Source organism: Chironomus tepperi, unplaced genomic scaffold (assembly GCF_022539635.2).
Source record: "Chironomus tepperi strain 1889 unplaced genomic scaffold, CSIRO-AGI_Ctep_v1 contig_177, whole genome shotgun sequence".
Taxonomy (NCBI): Eukaryota; Metazoa; Arthropoda; class Insecta; order Diptera; family Chironomidae; genus Chironomus; species Chironomus tepperi.
The window spans coordinates 2543502-2554830 of NW_027226299.1; the positions used below are offsets into that span (position 1 = coordinate 2543502).

The following is an 11329-nucleotide window of genomic DNA, read 5'->3' on the forward strand; positions in this document are numbered from 1 at the left end:
ATTTTGCAAATTTGAGGAAATGAATATGTGGTCAACGAACTGAATCGTAAGCTCATTTATTTGCAAGATTCTTTCGCGCGATAATTTTTCAATCAAGATTATAAACTTGTTAACTTTCTTGTAAATTGATGATGTGATCAAATCACGCTATACCTCAAATAAGATATAATAAGAGTCGAAAAAGTTTCTCACCCAAAAATTACTTCCTTAATTTTGCACAAAAGAATTTTTCCGATTAAAATTAATTTATTGCTTTCAGAAAGTTCACTGTTATTTCCAATAAAGGTGCTGCTTTATTGTGCATCGTAATTCAACCCTCAATATCAAAACATTTAATTCATTACATACTCGTAATATATATCAAAGTCAAATGGATAAGTCAATGGTGAAGCAAAACGTACTAAATGAGGCAAGGGCAGAGAAATATTGAAAACAGAAAAAAAACGTCTTTCAAATCCAGAGGGTTGTGAATGGCAATGGAAATGAACTGAACTGAATTTGAAAGGATAAAATTTGGCAACTTCGCATTTTCGTTTGAAGAAATTAAAATAAAATAAATTTATTAAATTGAACAATGGAAGAAATTTTGTTGTTGAGGAGGGTCTGTGTTGCCGGCAACAGTGAACATTAAATACAGCATGTATGTGTATTATACGAATAAAGTCTCAAGGAATCGTCCGAAAAAATACACAATAATAAATAACAATAACTCAACAGCCGTCGTCATCATCACATGGAAAATTTTTTATCCATGCCCGTCTATGTGTTTGTATGTTTGTGTACGTTTTATGTATGCACAACATAACATTACATTTGGTATTGTTGTAATTAAATAATGAATCTCCCCATTAATGGTTTTTTACATTTTCATTCATTCAATACGGCACACACAAAAAATGCAAGTGAGTGAGTGAGAGAGATATGAACATTCATCCTCGCATTATACAACAGAGGCTGCATAAGTCAGTAGAATATGAAAAAAAAATTCTCTACACAAGAACAGTCAGTCGTTGTACTATAAATTTGCAGTGTTACTTGCCAATGTCATATTGTTTGTTATGTCTCACTCACTCACTCTCTTTCCATCTTTCTCATATTCGCTCTGCGTAATTGTAATGCATATGGAATTAAATGAATCAACGGACTCATCGATTTGTATGGATGGACTTGACTGTATGATGAACAGAGAGAAAAATATACGGACATTATATGTGAGACTGAAATGTGTGGGAAAAAATGTCGGTTTGAAGAATCATCGATTTTAAATGAGAAATTGATGAAAGGGTTTGTGGCTGATTACGATTGTGGAAGAAGCATGTTGAGAAAGCAATGGGACAGAAAATGTTGCGAATTTCTTGACAAATCAATGACTTGATAATCAATTAAACTGATTTTTGTGTAAGAATTTTTAGATATGCAGTAACACAATGATTAAGCTTAGTCGATTCTTGACCAAATTTGTCAAAATTACGTCACTTTGTTGCGGATTTATCATGAATGATATCATCGGGAATTTTTTTTCTGATTTATAATTTGCCAAAAAATATACATGAGAATTGTATTTCTTTAATGACTGCCTTATCGCTTGCGGTGTACATGAAATCACTTTAATTTCATTGAATGCAGCACTTATTCTCGTAAAATGACATTTGATAACAAATTGAAAGCGAATAAAGCAGTATAGATAGCAAGCGGGCGAAATGAGAGGGAAAGACAGAGTATGAAAGTCAGCACAGTGGAATGAACATAAAATTGAGTGAAATTCCCTTAATTATCCTCTTTAATCCCCATTTTAAAATTTATATGAGTAGAGTATCTACAAAAAATGTCAAAATTAATTAGTTAGATAAGCAAAAAATCTCCAATTAAGCAATCTCGGGTAAGGCGATGGGGTGAAAGAAGGCATTTGTGATGGGATAAAGAGCACACAATCTGCCAAATGCTATTAAATGCTTCTCTCATTCTATACATCGCATTATAAATAATCTACTGTGTAGCATGTATATGAATATACTGACTTTTATGTTGATCATCGTTGCATGGATGGATAAATTTTAGGAGACTTTTTTTTTTTATTTTGGGTTACTTTCAATCTTCTTTTCCTATCGTATAACGTCACTGCATCCCATTTGATTAACTAATGAATCTCTTTTAATTAAATGGACTTGATGTCGCTCTATCCACTTAAAAATATTTCAAGAGGACTTTAAATTAATTTAAAGTATATCTGTTTGATGATTTAATGTTTATGGGTGTCAAATTATGTCCAAATGCATGTTGGATCATCTTTCATGGAAGCAATTTTGTCATAAAATAAAAATTAAACCTTTAAATGATAAAATGTTATTGACGTTGTTTATACTAAATATTCATAGCAATTCCATGAATGCCTTATCTTCATCGTGTTTCCCATAATTCACTCGACGGTCTTTAACCCAATTTAATTCCTTTCACACACTATCAAAGTTATAAAAATAAAAGCTATAAAAATTAATCCAAAAGTCAATAAAAAATAGTAAAACCCCATCGAAAGGCCATAAAAAATTATTTAAAAATATCATCTTGATAAACAGAAATCACACGAAATAGTTTAATAAACGTGAGTAACGAACAAAATGATTCATCAACAATCGTCAAATTGATAAAAATCTACCTTCATTGATTTTTACAAATATTTTTTTATTTCCCATCGAATCTACTAAAAGTTACTTCAAGCTACGATAGTTTTATGGGAAAAATATTTATTAGCGTCATCAAAGGTAATTAAGTCTCATCATCATCAATTTAGTAATAACAATAATCATCATCATCATCGTCAACGAGCTGCTATAATTGTCATTATCATTAAAATATTTTTACATTGTCGATGCACTTTATCTTGTTGATATATTACATTTATAATTTTCATGTAATTATGATGATTCGGTCTTGTTTATACTCATCAAATAATTCATTTTTTTTTTGTATAAATTATCGTCATTAGTCATTATAAGTAGATTTTTAATACATTTTTTTCAATCCCGAGAGGTATATTCGGATCAAAAGTATTAAGATGACCATTTTTGGATTTGACTTTGGGTTTAATATACCTCAGTTTTGACAAATTTCCGAGATCAAAACCGGAACCGGGAAACCTTGGATTGAGTATCAAGAACCCTTAACTAGTCCTTAATCTCATGATTCTATTAGCTAATGTAAGCCATCTTTAAATCAAGCACCAGAGCCTCAAGTCACAAATCGAATTTTGACTCGGGCTTGTCCTCAATTGAAACATTTCAGAGACGGAACACATTCAATGCTATGCTGTGTATACATTTTCGAGTCAGAAATTGCGGACGTTAGTGTTTATTTTCGTATTAATCAAAGTTATTTCTGGCTTGCTATTAAGCAAAAGAAGTCATCAACGATGATCTGTTGGAGGTCTCAAATGACTTTTGAGACTAAATTACCGTTTGAAATTGCATTGAAACTGCAGAGTCTACAGAAAAACGTCGATTGCTTAATTATAATAAATAGATACTTAATCCGGAAAGAACAAAATGCTGATTGATAATTAGCATGAAGAACTTCATCAGTAACAATTATTCAAAATTTTCGGACCGTGTTGAATTGAATGATTTCTTGGAAAACACAAAATTATTAATTAACAATTGATTGTCTTTAATTAGCAGTATAGTCTCAATTCCTGTGAAATTCAAAATTCTCATCAGACTGTTATTTACAGCTTAGCTCGTAAATTTCATTTTTTTATCAAACTTCTCTTCTTGTTCTCATTTTCTTGTAATTTGATATCCTATCACTTGGGAGAGCCAGTCTACGTCCTACGGTTGAAATAATTTATATGATCAGCATTCAATTTATTGTATTTGAGATATATTGCACGATTTGATACATTTGACATTTTCAATATAGAGTTTTGATAAAATCTAGATGGGTTATTTGTTTTATGGAAATGCTTTTTGATTGATTAAAGTATTTGATTCTTATGAATATCTTTGAACTGGACTTTTTTATTTTTGGGGAAATTCAAAATAAATTTGAGATTATTTCAATTTTACAAAATTGTTACAAGTTCCTTTATTACAGCATTATACAAGCATGCCTTTTGTTATGATTCCTCTTGTGCTGGCTATATCTCTCTATTGTGTTTGCAAAACTAGCCAGTATTTCTTCTTCTGATTCATCTTCTCCTCATTCTCCTACCTTCTTTCATTACTTTATAAAACAGACATCTCTTACTCTCTCTCACCAACTGACTAACTGACTGACTGTATGTATATACCATTCTACTTATGTCTGTCTATCTATGAATCTTACTATGTGTGTGTGAGTGTTTTCATTTCATTACAATCTTATTTTATATTTGGCTCAGCTGTGCTTCTGCTGATGTATAGTTTTCAATTTTAATACTAAATTTATATATATGAATTTCAACTTGATGCTACTACCTATTACAAAAAAATATAATTTAGATATGGCATTTTTGGGGGTGTACGTGTCTTATATGATTGAATGTTAGGGGTTCAAATTAAATGAATTTTATAATTAGTTTTGAATTGCTGTAATAAATCTACCTTATGGTGCTTGATTACGAGTTTACTCATTAAATTTAAAACAAAAACTTTTCGAATCTTTATCAAAATTCTCATTTACACCCCGAATCTGTTATCATTTGACTCTCATCTTTTCCTTGCCCTAAATAAAACATTTTAATTTCATTTTCTCTCATTTTCTCAATTTTATAAGCTAATTACTTCTTGATAACCCCTTCAATTTTCTGTTTCAATTCCCTGACAAGCTTTTTATTTTTCTTTAATTAAATTGAACAATTTTTCAAACTGCTACTGCTGCTTTCTTTTCCTTTTTCATTCCACCTACGAATATAAAATTATACCAATTCGGAAATTTTTCCGAAAAAAACCCCTTTTTAAATTTTTTTCTCTTCATTATTTAGACACTGCTGTTGCTTATCGATCCGCTCGCGCGAGGCAACAATTACACCTTTTTTTAATATCGTTATTTCATTCTGACTGCTATTGGAGTTGAATAAGCAGAAATATAGACAGATGAATGAGCGAATGGATTTTAAGTGTAATTCATACTTAATTTTTTATGTATATTTTTTTCCCAGTGTTAAATCGAAACCGGACATTTTACACACAAATGAAAAATTAATTTACAAACTGACTGTCCATGAATCATTTTTAATGGCCTTCAGTTGGTGATGTCTGAACAATTTGCTTTTTAGTAAATTGATTTTTTTTACTGCAACTTTAAAAAAAATGATTTTTTTGAGAAAGAAAAGTAAAGTGATGATGATGATGATGATTTGAAAATCGATACAGTACACATATGCATATAGTCTCACATAGGAATAAATGTAAACTGTGATTAACTATAGTAACTAACCCAACAATTGTTGTTATCTAACGTAATAACTATAATAACGTTTATAAGTAAAACTATTGTTTAGCATGATATGCAAACTACAGTCATTAAGTGTGATTAAATGAAATGAACCTTTCGTTCTTATATATACTTTACTATACCGGCAATAACCTCTCTACACCCTCTCATTCCTCTTCACTCTTGCTTAAGCTGAAGAATAAAAGTATAGTCAGGCATCGAATCATTGATAATTGCGGACGTAAAATATGAGTTTTGAGGGAATAGATAAGTGAAATTTTATTTATATTTTGGATATTTGATGGATTATAAATTGAATGTTTCCAGGAATTGAGCTATTAAAACAAACAGTCATGGATATCAATAATCAGAACGAGGAAGTTTGTTAGTTAACCTTTGATATTTTTGATATTTATTGACACCATTTTTCAGAATAGTTAAATTAATGCTGATTAATTTTATGGGTGCAGTTTTGATGCATCGCAGAATCTCTTTGATCCGCAGTGAATTCATAATGAGTGGCCATAAATCAATATATAATTGTGGCAAATTTAAATTTTTTTTGATGTCGACTATAAAGTTCAAAATAATCCAAAATTCAAATTCAGAATTAATTGAAATTTTTATGAAGACAGTATAAATATCCATATTTCAGTCCAATCAGTATTAAGGTCGAAAGCAAGACACTAAAATTATCGTATAATCAAGAACCCATTCATAAACTTTTCTAATAAAAATTAGATATTTCCGAATTGTCATTAATTGCAAAACTAAAACCTCCCATGTCGAAATCTCCATGAGAAATTTCACTGATTTTTTTTATCGACAATAAACCAATTAACATTCAGCTGCTGACTTTTAATCGCGAGTTCTTTATGATAATTTTTTTCGGCAAAAAAGTTTTATTGGTCAGTCAATTAGTCATCATTTAAAAAATATGATGAATGTATAATAAAGTTTTATTTTTAATTAACGGAAGTGTGGATTTATAATTCCTCATAAAAAAATATAACATAGAGATAGCTAGTGGATGATCATGGCTCATTAGTCATAATAGCATACATGAAAAAAGAGATGACAAATTATCTCATAAATGTTTTTAAAGCCGATAAAAATGAAGCTGAAACAGAATTTGAATATCAACAGATTACAAATTTAGATTCTCACAAAACAAAAAAAATTGTGTATAATGCTCATCCACTCTCATAATTTTAGTGGTATCATAAAAACAACATTATGATGATAATTATTGTTATTGCTGTTAATTAATGAAAATATAACCCCAATTAATTAATTTCATAATGACACAACAGAAAAAAAAGCATTTCTCTCTCATTTACGCAATATTGTGTACGAATTTCACCTGTCAAAATCAATTAATTTTCATCTTTCCTCTCTCCTTCCTCCGTCCCCCCAACTCTCACAGCTCCTATCTCCCTAATTAATTATAATTTAATTTCATTATCAGCAATTGTAGAGTAATTTATGATAGAAAAAAAAACACATTTTAATGAATAAAATTGAAAATTAATGAAGACTTTTTTACATTTTTCTCTCCGTTTGATGTGAATTTATGGACACGACTCGGGGTCATGATTGCTCGCTAATGAAAAATAAATTTGTGATTTTTTTGCCTAAAAGTGCCGATGTTTATTAAGTGACTAAGTGAGAATTCTTTGCCGAACGATTTCTGGTGTAGATTTAATGAGAATGATTGTCATTGTGATATGATTGCTTTACGCCCCGACGCTTCTGATGAGATCAACAAACCAGAATTTAGAAGGTAATTATTTTATCGTGAGACTCCAATGATCAGGTTGACGTACTTCAGTGGTTTAGTTAATTATATGTGCAGTCATACAATGTTAATCATTAGAAAAAATGGTGGAATTCTAGTTTAAACAAACATAGACAGTGTCATCTTAGAAACTAATAAGCGCTGCTCAAACCGTTAGTGTATAAATTTAACAAGCGTCGGTTGTGATTGCTTAGATCTCATATGTCATCATTTATAGGTGTGAAAATGTGACGATTGTGGATGTAAAATAATACGACAAACTTTTATGACCAAGAGGTTTGATGGATATTTGTTTGGAATTTGCCAGTTTCCGCTAATAATTAATTCTTTCATTCATTCAAAAGTCAATAAAAAGTCCAAATGACATTACAATTATATTACCAAAAGAAATTATTTGATGATAATAAAATTTTTTAGTGCCATCCCAACTATCATATTATATATTCATCGCAAATTCCAATAAAATTTAATGCAAACGATTTCTTTCATATCCAAGGCTCTTGCCATACCTTTTATCTGTTATAAAATTTCAATATGCTATGGAAACCTCGATAATAAAATAAAAAATAACTTTTTTTTTCTCCTCAATTACGATGATAAAAATTATAAAAACACGAGTGTGGCGTAGGATATGAAAGGGAGATGGCAATAGAAATTAGTAAAACTACAGCAATTAACAATAAAAAAATTTCCCTCTTAAAAAAAACTTTCATTCAATTATTTCCTTCAATTCGAGTGCCTTTGCTATGTATTTAATGTGATAGTAAACTTTATAGTCGGTTCTTTTTTTTGTGAATTGTTAATGTCAATTATGGCTCGTTCCAAAAGTAATTCTGTCTATTGATGAGAGCTTATCATAGCGTATGAACAAGAGAATTTCAAACGACCCGACCAGAAAAAAAGAATAAAGAAATGTTGATTGCACAATAACAAATTAGCTGAATAAATAGTTAGAGTCACAATTTATGTATATTCATACGTGCTGACTCAAGAGATAGAGAGAGAGCGGGGAAATATAAAATGAATAATTTTTTGTGTGTTTACCTTAACATTCAGTTAATTAGCTGTTAATGTCAATGCTAATTTGCGTTCATTGACTCTTATCGACTCCTTTTCGTGCTTATTTTTTTTTTCTCTGTATGCCTCAAAATGATTCTCTTAATTGTGGCCTTCTTGACTTCTATTCTTCTTTTTATTAATACTTCTTTTTTTCACAAATCTTTGGATCTTCGTGCAGTTCGAATAGCAATTTAATTAGTTATTCATTTAATCCGGCTTTTTTTTATTGTTCAACTTCTTTTTTCTCACTACCCGAAATAAAAAGTTCTGACTTTTTTTCACTGCCACAGATTATTTTTTAATTCACTAACAAAACAAGAAACAAAAAAAAATTAATTAATTAATGGCCAATTAAATTGCCTTATTTTATTTCCTCTGAAAGAGTAATAGTGATTTTCTGGCAAATGCCAATTGTTGCTGATTCTGCTGTATATTATTGTGTGTTTATTTATCTTGATGGCATGAAATCAAAAAGTGCTGTTGTTGTGTATTTTAATTTAGAGGCTAATTAAGCAATAGCATCGAATATGTATTAATGAAAAAAAGATTATTTTTAGATTTTTTTTGCGCTTTACACCGAATATAATTGTGATGTGAAATAAAAGTGTAGAAATATTCTCAATTCCGGTATGTATATGTGGATTGTATGTTGTGTATTATTGTTGCATATATATATCTGAGAAAATTCTCCACGCGGTTTGTGATGAAATTCTTATTTTGTGTGAACAGCAGAAGAGAAAAAAAAATTCTGTGTCTTTATTTTGCCGCGCGTTCAATTCAAGCCACAGTTTTTTTTATATATTTTATTTTATTTTAACGTGTGTTTTATTTATAATTTTTCTTACTTGATTTCTTCTTTATTTTCAATTTAATGTTTCAGACAGGCGGCAGAATACAATAAAAAAATTGTTTTTGTTGCCGATTTTCTTTCTTATTTCGGCTAATAATAATGATGAAATTGATTTTTCTCAAGTCAATTTACAATCAAGCACACAATTTTTTCTTTTTTCTTCATCAACATTTACTGTTTTTGTTGTCTATTATTTTGATGCTTACAGTGATTCACTAAACGCGTTCGTTCCGTCTTATCGCTTTTATGATAATAATTTCATTTGCCGTAAATGCAAGCATATAAGTATCGCGGTCTTTTTAAAAACTCTTTCTTTCCAAAATAAAACTGATTCTAAAATGATTCTTTCGATGAAATCGATAAAATCACAAAACGCATGTACACGGCACGATAATCAAAAGTAGACTGAATAACGAACTATAATGTGCTTCATGAGTTAACGACTGATTCAGTATAGAGTTTAGAGCGACAGAGAGAATATTGAGAGTAATATGTTCTCACTCATACAGTCACAAATCCGGCAATTTTGCTCACTCAAAAAAGAAAAAAAGAAAAAAATCCTCGCAATTATTGTGAGCATAAAAATTTCATGTTTTTCTTTTTCTTCCTCACTACAGAGACCGCATGGACGTGCTTCATCTAAATAGAATATCAACAACATTTGAAAATAACCAAAAAATTTTCGTCGTCGCTCGTCGTATTCTCAAGCATTAATATTGTATGATGTAGACGGACTCACATTTTACATTCTATAGTCGTAAGGATTTTTGTACTTCTCTCATTCGGAATTTTTTGGAATTTCTGTTTCTATCTCTCAAATGCTCAATAATTTTTTTATGCTCTTCTTTTTCTCTCTTCTTCTGTCTCCTCTCCATATACACATATTGCGTGTTTGTATTTTACAACAATAATAGAAAATTAATGTAAAGAATACAATGGAGTAAATGAGAGAGAGGGAATGGGGAAGAGGAATAAGAAGACAGCAAATAAAAAAAAATACACAAGCAGAGGAAGAGAAAAAATAGTCAGTCGTCTACCAAATTCAAGTTTGTTCCCTTCTTTGTCCCGTACAGTCAAGCACACACATATACACACAGAAATTTTAATTGTATTTAACCTTGAAGTCAATTTTAATTGGATTTTTTTTTTTCATTACATATATTTCACGTCATATTAGGAAATGAAGCATTTGATGGGGTGGAATTTCTCATTTCAGTTTTTATTATTATATTTTAAAGAATTACTCATTTTCTCTTCCTTCGTTGCGTGTTCAATTTTAGTGTTAATATGATTCAGGATGGGCATTATGAGAGCTTTAAGTAAGAGGTTCTTCACCTTTAAATTAATCAATATTATAGCTAATGCATAAAGGGGGTTATATTGAGTCATAAACTTAATTAAATTCAACTTTTTTTAGACATGAACTCAATTAGAGTTTCTTCAACGGATTAACCCTTGAGTCATCACATTGAAATTCATTAAGGTCCTATTGTTGGCACTACAATCGAACTCAAACCAGTTTACAATATTCATATATAACGATTAAATTTATTGGGTGTCGAAAAGTCATTTTAATTAATTTTTTGCTCCTATTGTTGAATTTTTAAACGACTCATAAAAAAATAAATTGTTACTTGAGTGTTAATCAACTGTCAATGCTCATTAAAAATTTTAATTATGTGTGAAAAATATGATGATATGTGATCATTTTTGAGATTTAATTGATGGTTTTATTAAAAATTAATATAAAAATTATTAATGTAAATTGGGTTGATCTGTAATGATTCATGTAAATTAAATAATATTTATTAATTGCGTGGGTCATTCCGTTTATCAGCTGTTGTAAATTACTTCCAAGCTTTTATTCATTGTTTCGATAGCTATCTCATTTTACTTACATAAGGATCTCAATATCAGCTCTTTAAATGCGAACTTTAGCTTCTATACCAAGCCCTGAAGTGGGATATGGTATGGATTCCCAGAAAGGGGGTAGGGGGTGGTTGACCTCCAAATCAATGCAATCACTAAGGCAGTCGGGTAATAATAATCTAAAAGTCTAATACATTAATTTCATCACATTCATATCAAGTTTTAATTTCATCACATACTTTGTATTGCACGTAAAAAGTAATACATTCCAGTATAAAATCCGGTCTGAGATAATTTTTTGACTCAAAACAAGCACTCGTTGGTTTCATGTCAATAAATTCATCACA

The 11329-nt window shown here is 29.9% G+C and overlaps 1 protein-coding gene across 2 annotated transcripts in view; it reads right to left on the reverse strand.

Annotated features, from left to right (window-relative positions):
- Positions 1-9499, reverse strand: part of LOC139089392 (LIM domain transcription factor LMO4) — a 50426-nt gene extending 40927 nt beyond the window's left edge. The window contains exons 1-2 of one of the 2 annotated variants that reach the window (XM_070638927.1): positions 9320-9499; positions 8249-8569 (exon numbers count right to left, since the gene is read on the reverse strand). The gene's annotated coding sequence lies outside the window, so the exon portion shown is untranslated. Of the gene's footprint in view, positions 1-8248; positions 8570-9108 lie in introns of both variants that reach the window. The other variant, XM_070638926.1, reaches the window with a different exon arrangement.
- Between the last annotated feature and the right edge of the window lie 1830 nt (positions 9500-11329).